Source organism: Pogoniulus pusillus, chromosome 24 (assembly GCF_015220805.1).
Source record: "Pogoniulus pusillus isolate bPogPus1 chromosome 24, bPogPus1.pri, whole genome shotgun sequence".
Lineage (NCBI taxonomy): Eukaryota > Metazoa > Chordata > Aves > Piciformes > Lybiidae > Pogoniulus > Pogoniulus pusillus.
In genome coordinates, this window is record NC_087287.1 from 14,565,804 (window position 1) to 14,592,056 (window position 26,253).

At 37.8% G+C, this 26,253-nt stretch overlaps 1 protein-coding gene across 5 annotated transcripts in view; it reads right to left on the bottom strand.

Annotated features, from left to right (window-relative positions):
* IRAG1 (inositol 1,4,5-triphosphate receptor associated 1) overlaps positions 1–25,810 on the bottom strand; it is a 56,979-nt gene extending 31,169 nt beyond the window's left edge. For 4 of the 5 annotated variants that reach the window (XM_064163731.1, XM_064163729.1, XM_064163730.1 and 1 more), the window contains exon 1: positions 19,409–19,844. The gene's annotated coding sequence lies outside the window, so the exon portion shown is untranslated. Of the gene's footprint in view, positions 1–19,408; positions 19,845–25,651 lie in introns of those variants that run through there. The other variant, XM_064163728.1, reaches the window with a different exon arrangement.
* Between the last annotated feature and the right edge of the window lie 443 nt (positions 25,811–26,253).

Below are 26,253 nucleotides of genomic sequence, written 5' to 3' on the forward strand. Positions count from 1 at the left end.
TTTTTTTTAAACAAAGTGGCTTACAAGAAAACTCCAATAACATAATTTTATCTGGTGAGGCATGTGCCTAACATACTGAACTCAGCTCTTGTATGGAAAGGACAGTCAAAGGCAGTTGTGGCAAAAGAATTTGCAAGGTTCTTAGAGTCAAGTCCCCCAGTCATACCATTATGAGTATCTTGCACCTCCCCACATCCCATGCTGGAGAGAGCAGGATGGCTGGGGCAGTAGAACCAAGTGACGTGGTACTTCCTCAGGGATTCCATCCTTGAAAGCTTTTACCCATCTGTTCCCCCTCATTTAAAGCCTTGTGTCCACCACGAACTATGGCTACATTAATTTAACTGACAGCTGCTTCCAGGGTCACTTTTAAGATAGTCTCTCCAGAGTACAGAATGAATATGGCCAAGGACTCTGTAGAAGAAGAGAAACCTATGTGTGAATTTCTCTCCATTCTTTTTGTTTTGTTATCTGCACAGTCTGTTTTGTTCTTGTATTGCTCTTCAATTACTTATGTATATAGTTCTTAGCCAAAAGCAAGCAAGCTTCTTCAGAAAATAGAGGAAAATGAAGTGAATATGAAGCCATATGTTCAATCTTTAAAATACAATAGTGAAAGCCACCTATATACTTCATGCAGTTTCCTAAAGGCTTACACTTAAATCTTTAGAGAAAAATCAATGATTTAAATTTTAATTATGGTAGATCATTTACCTCACAGGAAATTATCTTCCAAAGCTGCATAACAAACATTTGCTACACAGGAAGAAAAGTGCACAAGCACTAGATCATCTAACAGTCATAACTGCCTAACTGATCATACCATCTAAAATTTTTTAGATGTGCTTTTTGCCTTTTAAATTTTAACTAATCATTCCTAAACAAATTTGCTTTTATCATTTCAACAATTCTTTCCCTTGTGTAAAAAACCTAAACCAATTCAACCCAATTTCGATTACAGTGGCAAGAACATGACATCAAGCAGTACAGTTTAGCCAGATGGCCTATAGGGAATCAGCTGGCCTGAACTTGAGGTACTTTTAAGATATATCTTTATTTTTATATATACACATTTATTTATATATATGCATATACATTTTTTCACATAGTGAAAAATATATATGATATTAAAGAAAAGTTAGGTCCTGATTTATTTGACATTATGCACAAGTTAAAGTATTCAGCCTGTCGTAGCAAAACTGATGATGAGAAGACTTAAATCTCAAGGCAGAGTTGATAACATTTCTTAACTTGCAGATTATTTTTTATAGGTTTCAAGAAAACGCATTTTAAAGGAAGCATGTGAACGTGGAGTGGGTGGATATTTGGCATGGATAATAAGGATTTTTAAGCCTAAGGAACAGCACATAAGAAAGTGTGAACATGAGTGGGAGAACAGCACATTAAGTGTTATTCAGGAGGGAAGTTCAAAAGGAATCTAGAGCTAGTAGGTATCTGGAGAAAAACCTATTGTCTTACAATAGAAACAGAGTGACCTTAAAATAGGCGAAAATTATATGCAAGTAAAGAATGTTGCTGTCTTCCTACTCCTAAACAACTTACTATTTGAAAGAAACATGCACATTTGTCTGAGACAGCATCAACCTTTGTTCCGTGGTGCCAAAAGCCCCCTCTGATGCAGGACCTGTGCACTGATAAACTGCCCAAAAGAAATCACTAATGATAGTAGAGAAAATATCACCAGCAAACATGCGCTTTCCTAAATGAGCATCATGTACTTGGTAACACAGAGTCTTTTAGGTTTCTTGTTCTTATACTCCTAACAGATATGGAGAAAGCTAGATATGTTTCTTCTGCCTGGATTGCATGTATCACACACGCATCACATTCTACTCACACATTTATTTTTGTTCATGATGTAGGCAGAGGTGGGACCTTGGGACAGTATTTTCTCAGACTGCCACTCGGCTATATTCTTAATGTCAAAAGAGAACAAATTTGCTCAGGGTGGGGGGGGGAGACAGATTAAGATCAGAGAGGGAAAAAAATCTGTGTCCTTAAGATTGTCACACAAAGTAACATCTTCATATGCAATTTAAATATATATATATTCTATTACGCACACATAAAGTATTTTGTTTTTCAGGAATGCTGGATATCAACTTTATACAATTAGGAGAAAAATTACTACCAAAGGCCTAACTTAGAAACATAGATAAGTGGAAGAAAATTAGGGCAAAACACTATTGCTAGTGACCCAGGGCTACCGTTGCCAGGCAAGCACAAGATTTCCAAAATGAAGAAATTAAACAAAATTCTTTCTTTCCCAATTACAAAGAGTAAGCCCAGAGGGCATGCTTTGCTGAACAAACTGACAATAAATAGCTTTCTTTGGGAAAATAAGTAATCCCCACAGCAGTCACCTCCCAACCTGTTTGCATCCAGTCAGAGCATCTCTTCTTGTACCGCATGATCACTGTCTCTCATTTTCCTGCCATGCACCACTATAAAGTGCCCAAGTCCATCTTTTTAGTAACAACCTCTTTAGTGTTGCAAGACTGCAATTAGCTTCTTCTCCAAGCTAAGCAGTACTAGTTCATACCCTCACCATCCCCTCACAGGATGTGTGCCTCCTAACTTCCACAGCGACTATCCCTGGATTTGCTCAAGTTTATCAACTTCCTAGAGGTCCAAAACCAGGCATGGTAAGACATATCTGATGAGAATGTATTCCTGTTCTTCACCCACATCTAACAAGGAACCTCACTTATAATGCCAGGTGGCATGCAATGGCAGTAGTATGAAACTAATGACATTTTAATCTAATCAGCTGCTTTTTCCACTGATCTGGTAGTTCACTCATCTAGACTGTAATGTCCCAACTTGGATACAGGGATGCTCCATATTAGCTCACAAAAATTGTTGCTTTTGCAGAAACAGTCCAATTTCATCCCTAGATTACTTAATGATTCTACAGGCTCCCCTGTCTATGAAGAATCACATCCCAATATTCCTTCCTGCTAGCATATGATATAGAGCTGTGAGTAAGCAGTAACATCTTGTAATGCCATCATTTAGGTTCTTTTGCTGGAAGCAGAAACACCTTGAAAGACAGCAGCTGTGCTAATTTCTCTTATCAATATCTAGCTTCAGAAAGTGGTCACACTAATTTAAAAAAAAAAGAAAAAAAATTAATCATACAAAGGATGATTGTTCATTTTCAGTATTAACTAAAGCAGGAGTGTCTGAGTGTCCCACTCAGGTATGATTTCAGCACGGAATTGAGCCTAAAAGCCTCATTCTTGTTCAAAGGATCTATTACAGTAATACCAGATTCTGCAGACATACTTTGTGGAAGGTCTTTTGCCTGTATTGCTGAATCACTGCTGTTTCCTGCTATGAAAAGTGTGCTGCTGGGACCATATTAAACATACACTGAGGAGTACCTTTCAGAAGTAGCCACACAGTACAGTTTCCACAGTCCGAAGTTCTTGCAGTAAGCATTCCCCAACTGATTTGGTTTTAATGTAAATTTAATTTTTAAAAAGTGTAATGGGCAGAGGCAGTGTATTTACTGGACAGTTCAAGTCAGCCTTTCAGTAGTTTGGAGGAAAGGGTTTTGTTGGTACTGGGATTTATAAAGAAAGAGAGAGAAAAACACACCCTATTATCACTGAGTTTAGCAAAGAAATTCAATGTGCAGTCTACTGGCCAAGTTAGCAATGGCTTGGATGACTCTCCAGTGAGGTATATATGCCAACAGAAACAGCAACAATAATACTCCTAACTCTACACATCATGCAGAAATAAGAACTGTTGTTCTTATAAAATAAAATATTAATTTCCATTCCTTAGAAGGGTCTTTGATAATGAAGCCACAACGCTGATTTAAAAGTCAGTCATAAATACAACTGTGGAGCTTTGTGAGCAGCCCACATTATGGCTTTCTATATTTCATGAGACTGGAAGTCTGAATCTGTGCATGTTCCAAACTCTCAATGCAAGCAAGTCTTTGAAATTAACAGCAGCTGACTTCTGACACTGATATATACTGGAACACGGACTACATTAGAGGTCAGCATTTTCATATGTGCAACATCAAAGCTAAGCTCCTAAAACCAGATTCAAGTGAATGAAGTCCTCTTACTTTTAAACCCTTATCAGCAGGATTTATGGGTATTCATACAGAGGAAAATGAGGCCCATATAGGTTACTGGCTACAGTTCTACACTCAGGAGCTTTATAGTTTGTACCTCAGTTTGGAAACTATCATCACTGGCTTGCATCTGCTAAAAAGCATAGTAAGAAAACCAAGTTTTCACTTTCTTTAGAAAGCTATCAAACACTAAATTTTAACTCTTTAAGAAGAGATGCTTTGCTAAACTAATTTTTGTGGGTTTCAACAATTGTTCTCCAAACACCAGAACTAGGAAAGTTAGTAATAAAAACCAAAGATCTCCTGGCATGTACTGTATCCAAAAAGCACATTTTTCTGAGTAGTTACAGAGTTCAGAACAAAGATTTGAGGCAAACAAGAGCTCTGGTCTTCTGGAATAGCATGAGCCCAAGTGTAGCAAAACGTTCCTCACGTCCAAGCTGTCAAAAAAGTTCCCTGATAAAATTATTTAGCCAAGACCGTTCCATCACTGATTATATCCAGGAGCTGATCCAAAAACAATGCACCAGCTTTATGCACAATCGCATCTCATCAACGTCTAAAAAAAACCCACACTCATTTATTATGGGTTTATCAGTTCTAGGGAGCCTCTAGCAAAGTGGTGAGATTTTCTTCTGCAAGGAATGTCAATTATAGATTTTGTGGGTTACATCTTATGTATTAGGGTTTTAAATTTTGGCATTAAAGCTTTATCTATAAAGCAGAGAAAAGACTTATAAACTATTTGTATACAACAAGCATATCATCTGTGTACACTGAGACTGATTGTCCTACCATTCTTTACTGTTTCCTTATGTCAAATAAACTAACCAAAGTAATAATCAACGAATGGAATGTGGATACTAAATTTTAAATTTTAATTTTCAAGTTGAAATCAAGACATTGGCTACCTAAGGTAGTGGAGAGCAAATAATAAAAGCCCCGAACAGAACAAACAGACAACTTACGGAGACTGAAATAAAGGCAAACAGTGTAAATAATGAATGATGGTCATTCTTTCCAAACAGTTCCTTCAGTAACTTTGTGTTGACCTTGAAGTGCTTTGCTATTCTGCCAAAATACCCCAAGGGCATCAAACTGCTTTATAATTTTATTATCACTTAAGGCTTTCATCCTAGTTCCTAATTTTAAGATAACTGTCCTACATAATAAATTAATGCAGTATTTTATTACTTAATAGATGCAGATACAAGAATGGTGAATACAGGGCTGTACAGCTTCCAACTTTTGCTTCTCCATTAAATTTCTTTACAGAAATCAACACAAAGTTCTCTATCAGACATCTCAAGGAAACCCTGCTCTTACAGGACCAGAAGGAAAGACCAGTCATTTAATGAAGTAGGAGTTACAGGTCTGCCTTTCTGCTGCAGAGACTACTGTCCATGGGGACTGTGGTCCTCAACATACTGATGAAGCACCTGGAAAGGAGGGTGTGTACAACTGAGGGAACATGAGATGGGATTATCAGATCAAAAACCAGCCAAAGCATTCTAAGGAATACTGAGCACCTGAACAACAAAATAACGTACGAAATACACTCCTGAAAAATGGAAATAAATGCAAACAGAGAAAAAATACCCACAAAATATATTTATCTAAATCTATCACAGTATCACCAAGGTTGGAAGAGACCTCACAGATCATCAAGTCCAACCCTTTACCACAGAGCTCAAGGCTAGACCATGGCACCAAGTGCCACATCCAATCCTGCCTTGAACAGCCCCAGGGACGGCGACTCCACCACCTCCCCGGGCAGCCCATTCCAGTGTCCAATGACTCTCTCAGTGAAGAACTTTCTCCTCACCTCCAGCCTAAGTCTCCCCTGATGTAGCTTGAGGCTGTGTCCTCTTGTTCTGGTGCTGGCCACCTGAGAGAAGAGAGCAACCTCCTCCTGGCCACAACCACCCCTCAGGTAGTTGTAGACAGCAATAAGGTCACCCCTGAGCCTCCTCTTCTCCAGGCTAACCAATCCCAGCTCCCTCAGCCTCTCCTCGTAGGGCTGTGCTCAAGGCCTCTCCCCAGCCTCGCTGCCCTTCTCTGGACACACTCAAGCATCTCAATGTCCCTCCTAAACTGGGGGGCCCAGAATTGAACACAGTACTCAAGGTGTGGTCTAACCAGTGCAGAGTACAGGGGCAGAATGACCTCCCTGCTCCTGCTGACAACACCATTCCTGATGCAGGCCAGGATGCCATTGGCTCTCTTGGCCACCTGGGCACACTGCTGGCTCATGTTCAGGCGGGTATCAATCAGCACCCCCAGATCCCTCTCTGTCTGGCTGCTCTCCAGCCACTCAGTCCCCAGCCTGTAGTGCTGCTTGGGGTTGTTGTGGCCAAAGTGCAGCACCCTGCACTTGGAGCTATTGAATGCCATCCCCTTGGACTCTGCCCATCTGTCCAGGCGGTCAAGGTCCCGCTGCAGAGCCCTTCTGCCTTCCAACTCAGTCACATCTGCCCCCAGCTTGGTGTCATCTGCAAACTTGCTGATGACTGACTCGATGTCCTAATCCAGATCATCTATGAAGATGTTAAAGAGGATGGGGCCCAGCACAGATCCCTGAGGGACACCACTAGTGACTGGCCGCCAGCTGGATGTGGCTCCATTCACCACCACTCTCTGGGTCCGGCCCTCCAACCAGTTCCTAACCCAGCACAGAGTGTTGCCATCCAAGCCGTGGGCTGACAGCTTAGCCAGCAGTTTGCTGTGGGGGACAGTGTCAAAGGCCTTGCTGAAGTCCACATAGACCACATCCACAGGTCTCCCCACATCCACCAAGTGGATCACCTGATCCTAGAAGGAGATCAGGTTGGAGAGGCAGGATCTGCCCTTCCTAAATCCATGTTGGCTGGATGCCTATCATTATGTTTTACCAGTCAGGAAAGCATCTGAGTAACTTTGGATAATTCTCTGAAAAGAGCACTTGGCAGAAAGCAAAAAGGCACAAATATTAAGAATTAGGAAGAAAAAAACCCTAAGAACAACATAGTTTATCAGCATATCATGCCCAAATCTTCAAAACAGTTCTAAGTCACCTATCAAAGAAAATGCAATATTAAATACAAAGGGTACATAGAAGAAATGATGATTGGAAATTGAAGTGGGTTCCCTGTGAAAAACACTAGAGCACCTCAGCTTTGAAAAGGGACACTTCTGAACAGAAACACATTAGAAACTTCTTTCTAAAATCATGAACAGACTGGAGAGGATAGCCTATTGATTATTTGTTCAAGATTCCTCGGGGTATGACAAGGATGAGGGTGCCAAAAGCAGTTATTAGGCAATGGTTTAAGCACAAAAGAAGCTCCACCATGACAGCACATAATTGAATTGGTGATGACAGAAAGCTGTAAAAGAATTAGAACAAATGGGATTAGATGCCTTCAGAGGAGATGTACATTTGTAGCTACACAGCCTCTGGATCTGGAAAGCTCTGGTTGAAAATACTGAGGGTTAAAGAACGTTTTTGGTTTGGTGTAATAGAAACAACGACCCTCGTGGTATTAGGTGAATGGTCTGCATGATCTGGATATGCAGTTCTGTCATTCACTGGTAGAAGAAATTCAGTTTCTAAAAGAAACAGATTTTGACAAAGTGAACAAAAGGAAGCTGCCTTCATGCCCATCATGAGTAATTAGCAGTGCTGAAGGAAGGAATGGATAGAACAGAGAGAAGAGAACATTGAGAAAAACAGACTTTTTTCTTATATTTTTCTAGTTCAATACAAGACAGTACATGCTAAGATCACAGCCAAGACTAAGATCCTGATTTGTCATGTTTTAGATCCTTGCAAATGAATAAACTTCAAATGCTTTTAAGAAGCTAATGGGTGGCAGGCCACTGAAAGTATTTCGAGTTTTTAAGGATTCATCATACAAGAAGTGCTGGATTTCACTGGAAAAGACACAGAAAGACAGTGAGCCACTTCAGTGTTACATATACATACACAAAATCACAGTTACAATTTCATAGCTGTATGAAGAAAATGCCATTTAACTGCAATATTTAATAGAAGACACAGGTACAAACCAGTATAGAATCTTATTCCTGTCCTACCTTCCCCAGAAGATCAAGAAAATGAGACTGGTAAGAAGGTCTACAAACTCCTCAGTTACAAAGGATTATTGCTGTTCTCCACACTTTTTCTTTTTTCCAACCTTAGCCTACCAGTTTCTTCCTTTGCCATCCCCTTACCTATCAGATATACTCAGCTGTACAGTGCTGCCTACACTCCTTCTAGCAATGCCTCACATGTGGCTGAGTCAGGAAAAAACATGAAAACAATCTGTTCTCAAATCAGTGGTAGAAACTGGGAGAATGTTTTAAGACACTCTTGCAAATCCCACTGTTTTTCTCCCACTGAATCTGTACCAGTAGATTGCAAAGGAATTAACAAAACTTTCTGAGAAGGACACTACAAGTTGTTTGATGCTGTAAACATTATTTCCTTCACATACCAAGTAAGCTGAAAACCCACAATCAGGTTGCTTTAACAATGAACAGATAATATACATAAACCATCTTGCCAATTGTTTTGCTTCACAAACTGAAGGAAGTACAGAGGCTAGAACTCCAGTTACTGGGTTTCCTATAAACACTTAATGCATGTTTCAATAATACTTTTTTCAGATTCTTCCTTTGTTTACAATATGCAGCATGTGACCAGGAGTAAGTAACACTTATCAAGGAAGCTCAGCAAATAAGACACAGGTCTGTGTCTATGAAAAGTAAATAAAAAATAATGCCAATGATGCTGTTTGACCTGTGTAAACAAGATGATGCCAAATTGTGTTGAACATGTTTCTAAGGCGTGTAAAGATTTTTTCCAACACAAACTTCTTTTTGTTGTTGTTCATGTTTCTTAGTCAGAACAATGTTTATTTTCATTTCCATGGCATTTTATAGTAACCCACAAATTAATTTTCTAAGTGCTCCCTCCAAGTGTTTAGTTTTTAATCCTCCTGAATAAAAAAGGAGTAGATTTTTACAAAATGAAAAGGATAAAGTTACCAATGGAACACACCACTCTTGTAGCTCTTTTTAAATGAAACATTTAATTTTTTTCCAAAATTCTTATTATCCTGTGAATTCAGAAATTATTTTCCGAAGAAATAGCAGAATACAGAAGATAAGAAAACAAGGCAACTACACTACTTTCTATAACAATTACTTTGCCAGCCAGAATGAATGGTACCATACTTTCCAGTCACACACACGAAAGAAAAATCACTTCAGTTCTAAGTGTATGTTAACTACAACCAGCACCTTATCTGCACAGTCGTGCTTCATGAATATTCAATGACAGAGCAACCAATTACACACTACTAGTGTAATTATTACAGGATTACATTTTCTTCATCAGTTTTTGTAGCAGAGTGGAGTAATGAATTTTTGTCACACTCAAACCATGCTGCACTTTCAGTTAGGAAGAACGCAGAGTTACATACTGTGCTCTATGACATAACTTCCACCCATGAACATCCATCTAGGTGCAGCGCTGAACACAATGAGAAATATGTTTGATAGTTATGGATACAAATATAGCTTTGAGATCTTAGTTAGCCAATCCAACAATGACTTTTATCTTCTAGTTCATTAACTGCAGTTTCTGACCTGAACTGTGAAACCCAACATTTCCACAAACAGTAAGCTAACACTGTTGACCTCAACAGAGGAGGGTATGAGCACAGAAACCTGTTAGATGTTTTCTTACTGTTATGTATCTTTTAATCTACGATTTGTATACTTTGTCCTGGTCAGCATGGTGCCCTGTAGCACAGGTGAAGAAAGGATATTGAAAATACAGCAGGCTAATGGGTTGGAATGCTGTAGGCAGGAACTTCCTGTTTTAAACACCAAAAGGAACAAATGCAATGTTATCTAGACAGAAAGGATTTTTTTGTTTGTGTAAGCAAAACAAATAGCTCTTTGCAAATGTATGCTCAAGCAAAGAAAGAAAACAGGATGTCACGGCAGGTTAATTTTTTTCAAATAATCACAATAAAACTCATCACAAAAGTAAAGTACAATAAAGACTCACAAAAATAAAGCATGTCACCACTTTGCTTAAGAACAAGTGAGAGCTTATTCTGTCAATTTTTACTGAATTTACCTTTGATAAGAAGGTCTCTAGAAATGAAAGTGAGCTGAAAGAAGCCAGAGGGGGAGTTTTTTAACAGTATCACCACCTTTCTGTGGTTGTGAACATCCATAAACTCAGTACTTGAGTAGTTTAAACAATCTTTCAATATTTTTCTTTGAATTTTAAAGCAAAATCTAAGTCTACTACAGGTGATTAAACGGGCACCTAAAGGAGCAGGCAAAAGTGAGCAGTGTCTGTGATCTGGAACTCCTGGAGCTTGCATAGTGACCTCATATGCACAAGCAAATGGACATCACTAGTGGAGAAACAAGTTTAGATATAAGAAAACTTTTAGGGAATTTTTGATGCTCAGCTGCCTTCCTCAAATGACCAGAAAGCAGCTGAAGAGTTGCTGTCTCTGGATATTACTTTATTCTCCCTGGCTGAGCTTCAAAACATCCATTGCATAACGGAGGTCTAATTGGAATGGCTGCCTCCACCCGGATGGCTGACATTTATCTGCCATGGGAAGAACCTGTCCACTAACAAGCTTCCCATGAGCCTGACTGGCATATATGAAGAACAGTCTGAGTTGAGTCTATAGCCTGTTCCCATTAACTGCAGAAACCTCCAATCTTTTTCTTTAGGCATTATGGCCTTGATGGAAAAATCTGCAAAATGGATGAGAGTCTGTTTTACAATCTAACACTGCTTTGGAAAGAAGAGAAGCATATGGACTGACACCAACTAATAGAACTGAGTGTGAAATCACAGGAGAGTTATCAGTGTGTAGCTTTTATGATATTTCACACATATGTGCTAAACTTTTCCAAAATGATGTTAAGATATCGATGCACAGACAGTTTTGTAACCTATGTCACTCTACTCTAAGAAAGAAGTTGTCTCTAAGCATCTGAGTGAACAAAACTTGGTCTTTCAATATTTTATTTTAATTATTTTGTATTTTATCTTCCTCATAACAAGCTCACTTGTCTCCTGACAATCTGGAGGGACACGAGACAGCATTTGCTGTTCCTAGTTTTAAGCTTCGCACATGCCAGGTTGCCAGCTGGCAAATCAAACAGCCAGGGATAATTTCAGCTCACAGTGGAGCCTTTTCCCCTTAGCATCACTAAGCTGGGTCTCTGCTCTCTTACCACACCACTGATTTTCATGTGTAAGAATGCAATACTTTTAAGATCCTCTCTTGCCAAATTCAACAAGTTAGAAAAGTTCAAAGGCTTCTGGAAGGGAATGAAGGGGGGGAAGGACAGTTGGCTGGCAACCAAAATAACAGCATAATTTTTATTCCAAGGAAAACAAGACCAAAAATAGATTTTGGAAAGAATAAATACATAGCTAACACTTAAAGAAGGATAGTAGCAATATATAACGAGAAATATGTTTTTCCTTGAAAAAAAACTTTATGTAGCCTCATTGTCTATTCAGCTCTCCCTCTTTCCTCTGTGCTGCAATAACTTTTGAAGTGGGTAATCAGTTTCAGACAAAGTGGACTCAGGGAATATCAGGTATCAGACAGTTTGCATTTCTGTGGCAATGCAAGGTCAGAGATACAGCATCTGAGATAGACAATACAGAATAGCTTTGAAACACAGAATAACCTGATGTCATAACAATTGCGCTGAAGATGGACATGTAGAGAGCACAGTTCTGAATTAAACTGGGTTTCTGTATTTCAAACATTTGACAGTTTCATAACAGATAAAAGCTATGGTTTATAAGTTTTTCACATTTCCTCTTCCTGTTATCTTCTTCCCATCCCCCATTCTGTTGTTCATATAACTATGTATTGTCATCACTAAGAGTGACAATGTTGTATATGAAGCACAGATGTGCTGATTTTACAGGCACATTGTGTGTAACCATGGAAACAGCCACCAAAGCTTGACACAATCCCTGGAATTCTAAGAAAAATGTAATAAACAAGTACTAATAAATATTTATATATCTAACATTTGGACTTCTCTATGAGATCTGTTAAAACAAAAAACAAAAACAACCAACAAACGAAAAACCCAAACCAAAACCAAAGCAAAAACCCCAAACCAAACCCACCATCAGTACTGCTGACATTTTTGTTTAAAAATAAACCCATTTGGAAGGTGACTGTCCAGTACCCTATGTAGAATCCTAAGCAAAGCAAACAAAGAATTCATCTAGAAGTTGAGAAAGACACATACTTCCTTGTGCATGGAAATTTGTACAGTTATAAAGCTACAAAACATCTAATTTCTCAACAGCTAAAAACAAACCACAAATACTAAAAAGCAATCCCAAAGATGCTCAAAATCCATTACTGAAGAATATTGTAATGAGGTTACAAATACCAGCTATTCTGTAGCCAAAATGAGAGGGGTGCTACTACCTAAGTAACATTGCAACCCCTATTTTGAGAACTATAACCCATGTACATCACAGCAGTTTATTCAGACTTCTTGGGGAAAAAAAAAAAAAGAAAAAAAGAAAAGACCCAAATACACTTAGAAGTATTAGAGGATCTCGGTGCCCTAAATGAACGAACTACAGTGCCTCTAAGAGTCACATCGCCTGTATGTTCACCAGCATAATGACCCTTAATCAAGAACATTAATCACTACTAGCAATTGGAAATGAAGCGAATAGAACACTTTCAATTTTTACAAGTCTCTTTTTCCGTAACTTTTTCCTCAGTAGAGAACAGAAATGCCTAAATTAACAATTCAATGCCATAACAGAATTCATAGTTGCCTAAATAACATGCCTTCCTTTACTTGTTAGGTTTTACGAAGGAAGTTGAATTTCCTGCTCTCTTCAAGAAGCAACTGAATGTTCAAGGTTTTGAGCCCCAGAGACATGCTAAGGATTCCATTAGTTGCTATTTCATTTCTTTTCTTTTTGATAGCAGGGTTCCCATAGCTGCCTCAGGAGAAAGGGTATTTCAGACTGACTAACGTTACAGAGAGGAAATCTACACAGCCCAATGCACTCTGTATGTCAATTTTCACACTTCATGTCATAGTACTGGAGGAATTTAGAGAAAGGTCAACATTTCTGACAACTTGTTTTGTGGAGAAATAGGAAATTACTCAAAGTATTCAACCCTGTCCATGAGTCATGAAGAAGCAACTGAATACAGTGGGGAACCAACTGTTGCTTTTGACAGAGGCACCTTGGGAATTAGGCCATATGTTGCTCACAGATAACAGCATGGGGCACCTGGAACTATGTGGCAATATGGCCCTCTAACATCCTGAGCATCTTTGTCACAGTCAGTCCCACAATCCCCCCGTCCCAGAAAGGGCTGGTAATGCACTATGGCAATTTGCACATAATTTTTGATATTTTTATTGCTATAGCAACCAAGTGTAGGCATTTAAACATAGCAACAGACTTTTTATAGCACTTTCTTGGATTTCAAAATGGCATGTTGTTTTATTTTCTAAGCAGATGCTCGAAAGATAAGTATACAAGATGATTGTACAGTACCCACCTCAAAAGGAAGAAAAACCCTCCCAGCTTCACAACCTCTGAATCATATAAGCAGACAGACAAGATTAAGGTTTATTGTGAATTTAAAGGATTTTATTCTTTGAAAGCCTATCATTAACTACTACCTGAGAATATGATCAGTGAAAAGATTTCTCTTATGAAGAAAGACTGAGGGGTTTGGGACTTTTAGCCTGGAGAGAAGACTGAGGAATGAACTTATCAATGCTTACAAATACTTAAAGGGTGGGTCTCAGAAGGATGAGGCCAGTCTATTTGCAGTGGTGCCCAGTGAGAGGACAAGAGGTAATGGGCACAAACCTGATCATAAGAGGTTACCTCTAAACATGAGGAGGAATTGCTTTACTTTGAGGGTGGTGGAGCACTGGAACAGGCTGCCCAGAGAGGTGGTGTGTTTTCCATCTCCATTCAAAACCTGGCTGGATGCTGCCCTGTGCAACCTGCTCTAGGTAAACCTGCTCTGTCAGGGGGATTGGACTAAACAATCTCCAGAGCTCCCTTCCAAACCCTGCCCTTTTGTGATTCTATGATTTGTGCCCATTTTATGAAAAGACAGACAAAATGTAAAAACTTTCCAGGAACAGAAAAAGGGAAATACGTCTCCATATTAAGTGGAGACAGATTCCAAGGAGAGATCAAAAGCCACTGAGATAGATCTTTAGTTTATGCACATAGGCAAGGCTTCACACCTTTCAAACACAGCAGTGGTGATTTGCAAAAAGCATAAGTTTGAGCAGGTCTGCAGTTTAAGGAAGTACAGTTTACCCTTTTCATAATAAGAAAGACTAATTTTCTCTGGCACAGTATTTTTCCCTGGCTTGTTTAAGTTCTGCATAATTTCTACAGCTGATCAGTGAAAAACATCACTTAATGTTCAATGTAATTTCTGAACCCATTCCTAGGCATGGAAATACCAAACAGCAATAGGACAGACTTCCTGAGGGTTCTTTAGGTATTATTCACCTTTCTGTTATGGTTGTATGTCAGCTTTGTATAGTGTGGGATGATTGATGTTTGCCGTTTTAGCAACAAAAAACATTTAAAATCTTTTAAACAGGAAATGTCAAAGACTTGAAAAAACCAAATCCAACAGGAAATGTCAAGAGCTTCTTATAAGGTTACAAGGTTGTTAATATTCCAGTGAGTCAAGTCCATTAGCACATTATATAAACTATGGAAGGGATAATTTAATGCTCTATTTATGAAGGAGAGTTTTCAAAACAGGTCCCAAAAACTCAATACACAGATAAAAACTGATTCTTATACTTTGAGGTTTTAGAATATATCACACCAATTCTTTCTCCCTCTACTTCACAGATATTTTCACTTAATTCAGTGAGCAAACACAATTTTCATGCTTTACTCAGGAATTCTGATACATCCACTTGGTTTTCTACAGCCTGTTGCACTGACTACTGCACTTACTAAATTCACCTTTTAGAGCAATGCTGATTATGCTACCTCAAAGAATAGGAATGATAAGTTTATTAACTGCAACAGCCCTCAAGATGATAGGCACAATATTTATACTTGCTTTCAAGATTTTTCCAGTCTCAGATGATGTGCAGAACATCAGCTGGACTTAGCCTCTCCTCCTGGGGCAAACTCCACTCTTCACTGCAACTAGGCTCCTCATTATATCTTGCTTGTTTCATGAGCCCAGAGGTCAGTCACATTCGTTCATTGTTTAAAAAGAAAAGTATGAGAAATTCAGTGGCTGGAACTGTCAAGCATTCTTCTACTCACACACATGCAGCCCCTTCTAAAAAGGCCTTTTCAGAGACATTTCAGCAAAACTAGGGAAACACTTGAAAATTAAACAGTGGATTCCCCCACACACAGATCTTATTCTAGAGATCCTAACATTTGTTAGTGCATTCCTCTAAGTCCAAAATAAGAAGGGCAAAAATAGACCCATTGCTCCTACTCAGATTGTCCTAGATTTCAGATGCTTACCTCCTGCTAATACAGCCTTTACCTTCGTGGCACTTGCTAAAGGCCTTACGTGACACAACAGAAGTTAGTGGAAACTTTGCTGATGATTTCAAGAACAAAGGCTCAAGGACAAATTCCCCACATAAAACTTAAGCATTACAAAACATTCTGCAGAACTATACAAACAGCAATAATTTTACTCTGAAGGCAAGCCTCTAGCCTAAAGAAATAACTTTACTTGATCCAACAGCACAGGATTTATACCATGCATCCACTTCCAGGATGTAAAACGTTACAATTTGTAAGAAAAAAGTGTGCTACTCCTACATAAATGTTTCTCCCTCCCCTGCATTGTTTGTTATATGAACATTCTGAGTCCATTGTCCTTTGCAGGAATTGCAGTAACTAGCCCAGTGGATCCATTTTATAGTGGCTCTGTTTGGCAATCACCAAGGTAAGTGTATCTGCACATCAATCTGGGGACAGTACAGCAATTCTGAAGCATCATGACACAACACGCCATATGTATATGCTTTGGCATTAGTTGAAGAAAAGAACTTTCAAGTTTACATTAGCTGCCAAGTTTGCATACTTCCCTCCCTGCCCCCTTCATCCTCCCCTCTCCAAGCTATCAATACAATAACAACAACCTTCCACAGTCCTTACTGTGCAAACTGACAGGTGATCATATCTAAAATATTACTGGTCCCTGCTGACTTGTGATATCTAAAGACTTTGAGGTTTGTACATTTTAAGAGCAAATTCTAGCTGGTAAAGAGGGGAGGTGGTGAGATGTGGAGGGGTAATCATTGCTGGTTTTGTTGTTTCAATCTCTCACATACCTAATACATCTGGTAATGCCAAACTAAAACTGGATTTTCCAAATTACTGGTAATTAATTATAAATTAATGACAGACACGTTGAAATAAACAAAATTAAGGAAAAATAAACAAAATGTCCTGTTGCACCTACTTACTGAACAGGATTAGGATGCAGTCAGAGTCCAAGTCTCCAACAAAACCTGAGTCTGCATGTCTACTTGATCTAAGTATCAAATCCTTCTCTACTTTTCAGAATTCTTATGACCTACTTTCCAGAGAGGAAAACTGAATTATTATTTCAAAGTGCTACCACAACACCCAAAGCTTTAGTTCTCTATAACATACAACTACATGTGCACATAAGCAATAATTCATGTCTTGAGTCACTAGTTTACTAGCTTACAAAAATCCATCACCCACTCAGATTTTCTTTGTCAGTGATACTGAGATCCAAAACATCTCTTTCACCCACTTTTCAAAGGAAGTGGAGAACACACCACAAGGAAATTCTTCTGCTTAGTTTACAGGAAGGCTGAAAGTCAGGACAGAAAAGAAATCACTTTCTGTCCACAAGTCTCCCAGATTTTTAAACATCCCATAAACACTGAAACAGCAAGGGTTTTCTTCCCCCTTCCACTCACAAGGCATTTGATGCTACTTTTTCTGGGAATTACACACTTGTCTAAGAACAGCAAATACATGAGGCAATAGAATCCCATGACATAGAAGGAACATACATATATGATCCTTGAAATAAGAATCTTTCATATCTGTCTCTTCTGAGTACCAACTCCTTATACTTTTCCCAGCTTTTCAAAATGTGATTTGACACCCTACTATCAGTATAAACTGTCAGAAATCAGACTGATTGAAAGAACAGAATAAGTTGCTGCTAAAATGAAAACTATGAACCTGACTTATAGGTGATTCTTAACTTGCACTGCTTTTGTCCCAGATAAATAGGATTATAGTTACTAAAAAATAATCAAAAATACAAAAAGATAGGAGGTAGGGAGGTGTACAGATTTAATGTCTGCAGCCAATTAAGCTCAATCTAGAGGGATGTAAAGAGATGGAAGTTAAATACATTAATAATGCTAGGTACTCTACCAGAGTGCTGATGTTAACACATCAATTTCACGATGCACAAATAAATAAGATGTTGCAGAAATAAATAGATAGTTGCTTAAATACTAAAAATACATTAGAAACATATACTTAGTTCAGACATGGAGGAGTTAGACACAGATTAGTTATTCCAGACCATACACAAAGTTAAAAAAAACTCAATAACGCTGAAATGCCTTCTAAATACCATCTGAAGTTGCACTTCCTTGCACAAGTTGAAGGGGGGCTTAAAATGTCACAAGTAACACATTGAAGACCAGCAAATCATGAGAGCCTTTGGAGGCTAGAAAAGACAAGAATATTTAAAAAGCAAGAACTCTCCAGTATTCAGCATTTCATATACTGGACTGTTTCTTAAAGCTGTTCATTCTAATAAACCTAGATTTGTATATTTAGACTGCAAACTTCCAAGTTTGGTTTGACTGTTGATTAGGGATGTAATTTTTAATTTAAAACACAAAGGTCAGCTAGGAGGTTAACCTGCTCACTAATGATAGTCCAGAGAAAAATAAAAGGACAATTAATTACAAGTTTTGCTACCGGATCTGAAATATTTTAACCAGTAAGATCCATTTATGACATTCTCTTGAAGCTGGATGAAGTGAACTTCCCTTGAAGTATGCACAACACCTTCTGCGTCAAATATAAATGCAGAAACTGTTAGCACTTTCAGGAACACAGTCTATGCTCAAAACTCTAAATTAATCCAATCTTTGCAGAGTCTAAACTAAAAACTATGTCTAATCACTTTGCAAAGATAGCAATTTGCTGCTGGTTGTCAAGATTTTCTTCATCAGATGGAACCATGCTATATACGATGTGAAAAATCACCTCAGTAAAACAAGTTAGTAACAGAAACCTGAGTCTTTAATTTCAGTTATCATTTCCTTGTATTGAGCTCATTCTTTCATGTTTGTTTGTTTGTTTAGGAAGCAATATATAAACAAGAACTTAACATACATACTAGGACAAAAAAGTGAGTTGTCAAGAAAATAAAATAGATTTTAATGCAGAGTATCTACCAAACAGTGCAGATAAAAAAACTGAAGACTGAAATTTCAGGAGACTTAAATACTGTGATTTTTAATTCTAAAGCACATATGCTTTAACATTTGAAGTGGGTTGTTTCTGGTTTTTGGCTTTTTTCTTTTTTTCTGTTTTCTGTAGATCATTCCAATTAGACACAAGTTCATGGTATTACTTTACATCTAATAGGATTAAAACCAAACACATACTGTATATAGAAATGGCTCTGGAAATGCCTTTTAAAAAGACAGGTTCCAGACGTAAGTAGGTGATCCATCAAACTGAACAACTTTGGCACTGTTAAAAGCAAGCATGTGGGAAGAGAAGTTATACAATTAAAAAAAACCCAAAACCAAACAACCAAAACCCAGTTAAAAATCTGTTTCCCTATAACATGTATTGTTGCTAATAAAGATTCTGTAATAGTTAACACAATATCGGTAACAGTATCTGTGAATCAGGTTGCCTTGAATTACTGACTACATACCTTTATTAATCAAGTCTCAGTATAATTAACACAGCTTTTCCTTTTCATTCTTGTATATTCCCTCCCAAACAGTAAGAAGAAATAGGCTTTGATAACTACACCCACTTTTAAAGCAGCTAAATTCTGAAGAAGAGGTAGAATTTGAAGGGGGAGGGAGGGAAGAGGTGGAAAGAACCAGCTACCTACTATCATAACAACAAGATACTGTACCTTTAAGGAGGAAATACGGTTCCGTTCTGGTTCTCGGCTGAAAAAGAGCTTATTCTCAGTTATAGAGATTACTCACCTAAAACTTCAGTTATTCCTCTTTTTCCCCCTCAGGCCAGCCTCTCTTTCACTCTTGGGAGCTTTTACCATTTAAGGTCAATGTTACATCTGGCTCTAGTAACTAAAGCTGAAGCAATTTTTAACTCAGAGATCCAACAGGCTGTCTAACATTAGAATGTGAGTTTAAATTTAAAGTAACTCTTCAGAAAGCCTCTTTCTTGCCCCAGAGAATTACAGAATAAAGGTTTCCTACTCTGGCAGGAATACTCTGAGTACAACACGATGCAGACATCCCATTAGCATTCTTCAAGTTCACTGCATATAAGGCTCTACTTACTCCTTTCTAATTAAAATGGGCAAGTAGGAAGACGAGATGAAATAGTTTACATCATGTTATGTTAACCCTTAGATTTTTTTACTAAAGCAGCTGCTACTATTTTTCATTCTTCCCTCCAGTTTGCTTAGAAGGAGTCTAAATTAGAGAGCCAATACAAGGCATGTGACCTTTAAAAGAACGCTGGCTTCAGTCCAGTTGCAGGCTCTGCTCTCCACTTGCAGAGAATGAATAATTCCCATTGAACTCCACAGAAGTTGCTTGTATCCCATGAGAGAATGTAGCCACAAATGAATCATGAAAAGGGAAAAGGAACCCAAAACTTTACTCATGTACCTGCAAGAGAATCACATGCATGTGATTCACAGATCTTAGATCTGAAACAGACCAGCCCATTAGCCAGTTCAGATTATTTACTTATAAATATGACAATTATTTCCACAATCCTAAGACTTTTGCTTATGCCAGGTGCTGTAAAGTTATTAAATATAAGCAAGCTAAACTCTGCCCAAAAAGCCTTTCACAATTCAAGTAGATATGAGAGAGCTGAGAGTTGGAAATGTAAAAAAAAAATCACATGAGAATGTGCAGGAGATGATTAGATAGTAAGTTTGGAGGAGACATATTAAGGCTGCTTGAAGAGAATAGAACAGACGGCGATACTAAATTAACTTGCTTTTGATAACAGCTAATAAAGGCAAAATATGCAATAAAATTCCCAACATGTGGGACTCACTCATTCTGCTGAATACTAAATCCCAGCTAGAGTCCAGAATACTTAAAATAAGACATATACTGGCTCAATAGGATGATATTAGTCAATATTTATCCTGACAGTCAGCTGAGCAGCTAGGCCAGATATTTAATGTAAAAAATAGCAAAACTTTAGGGTACTTTCAATAATAACTATGCAGCAAAATGTCTCCTGAAAGGCAGGAGTTTAGCTTCTAGATTTCTACAGCAAAAAGTTATTCACATGAATTAGAAATGTTAAGTGTAATTGCAGAATAAAATAAGAGCCTGCTGAACAAGATAAGGGGATGTATGCTAGATCCTAGACATCTTAATGAAAACATTTCTGTTGACAACAATGTAAATAATGTTTGCTTTGAGATCACACAGATAATCCCATAAACTAGTCCCTGTTAAGTGGAAAGACTTGAGACCTTAGAGAGTAGAGAGTACTCAAAGTACTTGTAAAAATCCTACTAATTAAGCTATGACAAGTCTTTTTTATTTATAAAGCTAACATTTTTTTCTCTGTCTCCAAATAACCAGTTAATACTCTCTGTACAAGAAACAGACAGAATCCAAGAAGCCAAATGCCAATGTTTTACTAGCACTCACTGCCAAATAATCAATAAAATGATCCAAACTGACACAGTTTAAATAGCCAACTCTTTCCAGACATATTATACAAAGCATTTACAGAAACCATTATATATTCATTTCCCATACTCATGTCTTAATTTTTCTCCTCTCTTTAAGAAAGTGGTTTTAAAACTGAAGTTCCAATAAAAGTACCATCTTAAGACATTTATAATATTGTCAATATCAGCGGATGTATATGTATATAGTTAAATGTTTGTTTGCCTCAAAGAAGCACAGCAAGGCAAAAGCTGGGGTTAACAGAATAATTTGTCCTACTTTTTCCTAGATCTGCATAGAAGTTGGGCACAGGGCTAGTGCCTGACTCGTTGTCTAAAAGGATGCATTTCCAGTGAATTTTTACTAGCTCACCCTTAAAGCACACTGCATTTCTGTCATGCCTCCAGAACTGCCTAAATCACAGGTTTATGACTTGTTGCAAAAATATACCAGTATCAACATGAGACTCCAAAATATCTTTCCCTGCATGCTCCTTTTGACACTCCTTTTTTCAGCCTTCCCTCTGATCTAGACTGCATTTTTTTTTCACCAAAAATCTAAACTTTAGTACCTCCTCCCTACATTTCTTCTCCTACTTCAGTCTGATTATTGTTTCCTGGTGGGTGTCTCTTAATGGGAAACCAGGTGACCTATTTTTCTCTACAATCTCTTCCTTAGATTCTCTTCAAGAGTATGTCCTAGTTAAAAAAGATATGAGTGGTTTTACTCAAAAGCACCAAAAAAATCAAGTTTTTTTGGCTTTTGACTGTGAACAGTTAATTATTCTATTTTTCATGGAGCAATATTAAGTATTTATACATAATTTTAAAAGAAATGTTAAGCCTCTATCAGCAGGCTTGCATGACGCAAGTTAACACCAAAAGATCTGAAATGCAGGTAACCTAATCCATATGTAAAAAGACATATATTTAAATAAAAATCATTGTCACTTTATGACCATAGAATCAACCAGGTTGGAAGAGACCTCCAAGATCATCCAGTCAAACGTAATACACAGCCCTATCCAGTCAACTAGATCACAGCACTAAGTGCCTCAGCCAGGCTTTTCTTGAACACCTCCAGGGACGGTGACTCCACCACCTTCCTGGGCAGCCCATTCCAATGGCAAATCACTCTCTTTGTGAAGAACTTCTTCCTAATATCCATCTTATACCTCCCCCTTGTTCTGTTGCTGGTTGCCTGGGAGAAGAGACCAACCCCACCTGGCTACAACCTCCCTTCAGGTAGCTGTAGACAGCAGTGAGGTCACCCCTGAGCCTCCTCTTCTCCAGGCTAAACAACCCCAGCTCCCTCAGTCTCTTCTCACAGGGTTTGTGTTCCAGGCCCCTCACCAGCTTCGTCACCATTTTCTACATTCCAGTACCTCAACATCTCTATTTACAATCTCCAGCCACACTTCCTTCAGACCTCTCTTTCACCATCTATCCCATACACAAAGAATGAGAACATACAAATAACTGGGGACAGATGAGAATTCACATTGATCCTAGAATCCTTTTAAACTAGATGTTAAGGGTATTCATTAGGTCTCTTCCAACTTGGTTGATTCTATGATTCTACGAAATGAACAGTTGGCTAAAACCTTCTGATAAACCTTAAAAATGTGCTTTTTGTCCTGCTTTAATGCCTCTTGAAAAAAACAAAGCAAAACCCAAACCCCCAAACAACTATGCTCATTCTGTCTCATTCTGTCCTATTTATATGTGCTTTAGATTTCTTAGAATTATTTGCTTCTTTTCTGGTTTTAGTCTCTAACAAGTAGGAAGGCTGCTTGAAATCTTGAGCCTGGGCTAGATTCTGGTATGTTCTTATCAAGTCTTCAAAGCCTGATCACTCCAGTTCTTATTTGCATACAATAGACAAAAAAAAACTTCTCTCAAATCAAAATTTGACAGCTAGTTTAAACTGAATGATAATAACCAATAATCTACACCAATTATAATACATTTTATCACTGGATAACCAAACTAGTTTTTATTTTAAATTGTATATACAAAGCTTGTCACTACTTCTAAGGAGAAAGAAAATACCATAAAATAGAAGAGGCAACAAACATGTTTACACAACTTGTTTGGAGATTAAATTGTTAAACCACCAGAGATCAGGAAAGGGCAAAAAAAAGGTGTGCAGAAGTCACCTTAGTGATTTGAATTTTACATATAAAATTCTAAAATTCCTCTGATCTGTGGCAATATGCCTTCTTGTCAATAGGAATCTAGCTGGAGTGATATGTAATTGTTTTGCAGCCCTGACTGAAAAAGAGATAAGAAATGGCAAACTGAAAAGGCTACTGACATACTGAGGAAGACTTTTAAAGCTTTTCTGCTGCATTTTTTACCACAGACCATGTATACATACGCAGATTAGGTGGAATTCAACAGAACATATGCAATGCTTTAGGGAACTATTATATGTATCAATGAGAAATAAGATTATACTGTATTATCACTATGAAAATTAATGTGCACATAGAGCAGATTTATTTCTGTTATATACAAAACTACGAACAATGAAAAAGGCTGAAATTTCTCCACTGCTTTGACTGTTAAGGATATTCACTAGAGTTAGACAGAGCTACTGTTTTCACCCTTCTCAGGAATAGGGTTTGAGAGTTGCCCTTCCTTAAACAGGAAAAAAAATATAAAAAGGAAAAAAAAAAAAGAAAAAGGAGGAGTAACTTAGGAAGGAGTTATGCACTAAGTCCCCAGAAACAAACAGACTAGCTTAATCTTTGCAAAGCTAGGAAAATGAAAGATGGTTTAAAAAAGGCAAGGTAAGTAGCAAAATCCTAGTTAGGATAAAATGTACTAAGACGGACAAGCTTCGTGGTTTAGAAGACAATAATGATAACAGATATCCTGAATACCTTTCATCATCCCTCAGACTGTTTCAGGCAGATGAGAGAAGACGAAGGAAGATTTTTTGCTCATGTTGAAATAGTGTATTTTCCCTGACATTAAATAAAGCTTCATATTGTTTTGGGATTTCCTCAAAATTATTGTTTCTTGTACTGCTTCTATCTTTTTTGGAAGAGTTGAACTATAGCACTTGGATCATATAGCTATGGAGAAATGTGAGGAATCCATGAGTCAGTTACTTGCCCTCAAACAAGACAGAAATCCAAACATTCAGGATGTTTCCAAAACAGTTGGGATTTAGACTCCTACTACTGTGAAGCAGCAGCAGAGGAAAAATGCCAGAGCCAAAGGAGGAAAGCATGTCAGTGCATACCAAAATCCTTGGAAGCTTACTGCGCACAAGCCCTGTGAGCTCAGCACAGAAGTCTAACAAAAGCCTGGACAAGAACAGTATGACCACACTTGTGGCAGAATTTGAGAGCAGATTGTATGTTTAAAGCCTTATAAACAGTAAGTCATGAGGCACCTCATTCAAGTATCTATTGCTTGCTAAAGCATACAGTGAATTGCAGTTTATTTCTCAGGTTTTCCAAGAATGAAAAAGACCCAAGTTGCAGCATGATTAAAACCAAACACTTGCACTACTGTTAGAAGAACAACTCTTGCAAAGGACAGGAATAAGAAAGAAAGATTGTTTGCCTATGCACGGTAGAATAAAGATACAGTATTGCAAAGAAGGAATGTTAAGCAGACATTGCTCCCAGGAAAGGACCTAAAGTTCTTAGAAATCCTGACCACAAGTTAACATATTTTAAAATACAGGATTATGGAGAGTTTTACTGATGAAACATTGAAGGAAAGAAAGAGAAATAAAATGAATATTCAAAAAGCCTTCATTTACATGAGAACAGGTTATTAGCCAGAAGAAAAAATATCTAAAATTGCTGAAATCAGATCCAAGTGTGTAGTCTCTAAAAACAAACTGCTGAAAACTAGCTCAACGTTTTCTATCTTGAAGATTTATTTTTATGCTCTTCTTAATCATGCTTAGATGATTAAAGAAATCCACATCCTCTACATTAAAATAATCTGTATATGCGAATGTAAGAAAGGGAAGGAGGAAATATGCTAAAGACATTCTTTTTAAAGCCTATTAGCTTTTGAACACATGTACTGTCTTAGCCACAATGGGTTAACTGCAAGGCTGTCCTCCAGGAGTAACTTTATTCTTTCCCCTACAAACTCAATGTTATAAATTGACTTTAAAAAAAAACACTCACCTTTTGGACTTGTACAGTGCTAATACAGGCCAAATACAGTTAAGGCAAGTTGAACTGAGATACTGAATGCAGTCTGGACAGTGCAATAGTCTTATTACTTTTGTGCTGCAATTGCTGGACTAGCACTTAAGTACTTTGTTTGTACTGCTTCAGTACCAGTATGTTGTCTTCCAGCCTACAGTTCACAGAAGCCAGTTTGATTTTGATAAACTCTTGCAAGGCAAGTCATCTGAAGAAGCAGCCTGAATCATCCTACTTCAGTAGGATAACCCTGTATTAAACTATAAAAATATGAGATTCATTGGGGTAGCATACTCAGTTAATGATATGGACCTGTTGGCTTATACAAATATAAAATCAGTAATTAAATTAAAATATCCATCTCAAATTTAATTTCTTACCTTGCTGAGGTCTCCCTTGATTCTTTGATGGAAGATGTATCTTCAGATACAGAGTAACTTCTCTGTTCAGGTTAAGAAGTAGAGATATTGCAACACTTCCAAGTAAACAGAGATGACTATTACACAGTATTTTTGAACTGCATGAAAAGTGCTCAGATAGAAAACTTTGCAGAAATGTTATCCTTATACTCTGTACAAGCAAGAATATAGCATCTGCATTTGTCTTCTCTATAGCTCAGGCAACAATATCCTGGCAACCACATTCCAGTGGAACAAATCCAGGTAATTAAAATGACTAGATCTAGCACCCATCTCTTTTATCATCCCACTTGATAGCCCAGATTTACTCATTCGGGAAGTGACAGTCGAAAATCTGCTACATGCAGTTAAAAAAGACATTATCTGTTTCAAAGCTACAGATTTTCTGTAGCAATTGACCATTTAGCTACTTCACAGCACTCTCTTTCTGAGAGCTTAAAAACAAATCTTTACTCATTCACATGTTATACTTTTTAGATGTATGCATATTTTGGTGGATTTCATTAATACTTTATGAATAATCCTGTCAAGCTTTATATTTGAAGTATGAAGGCTAAATGGAT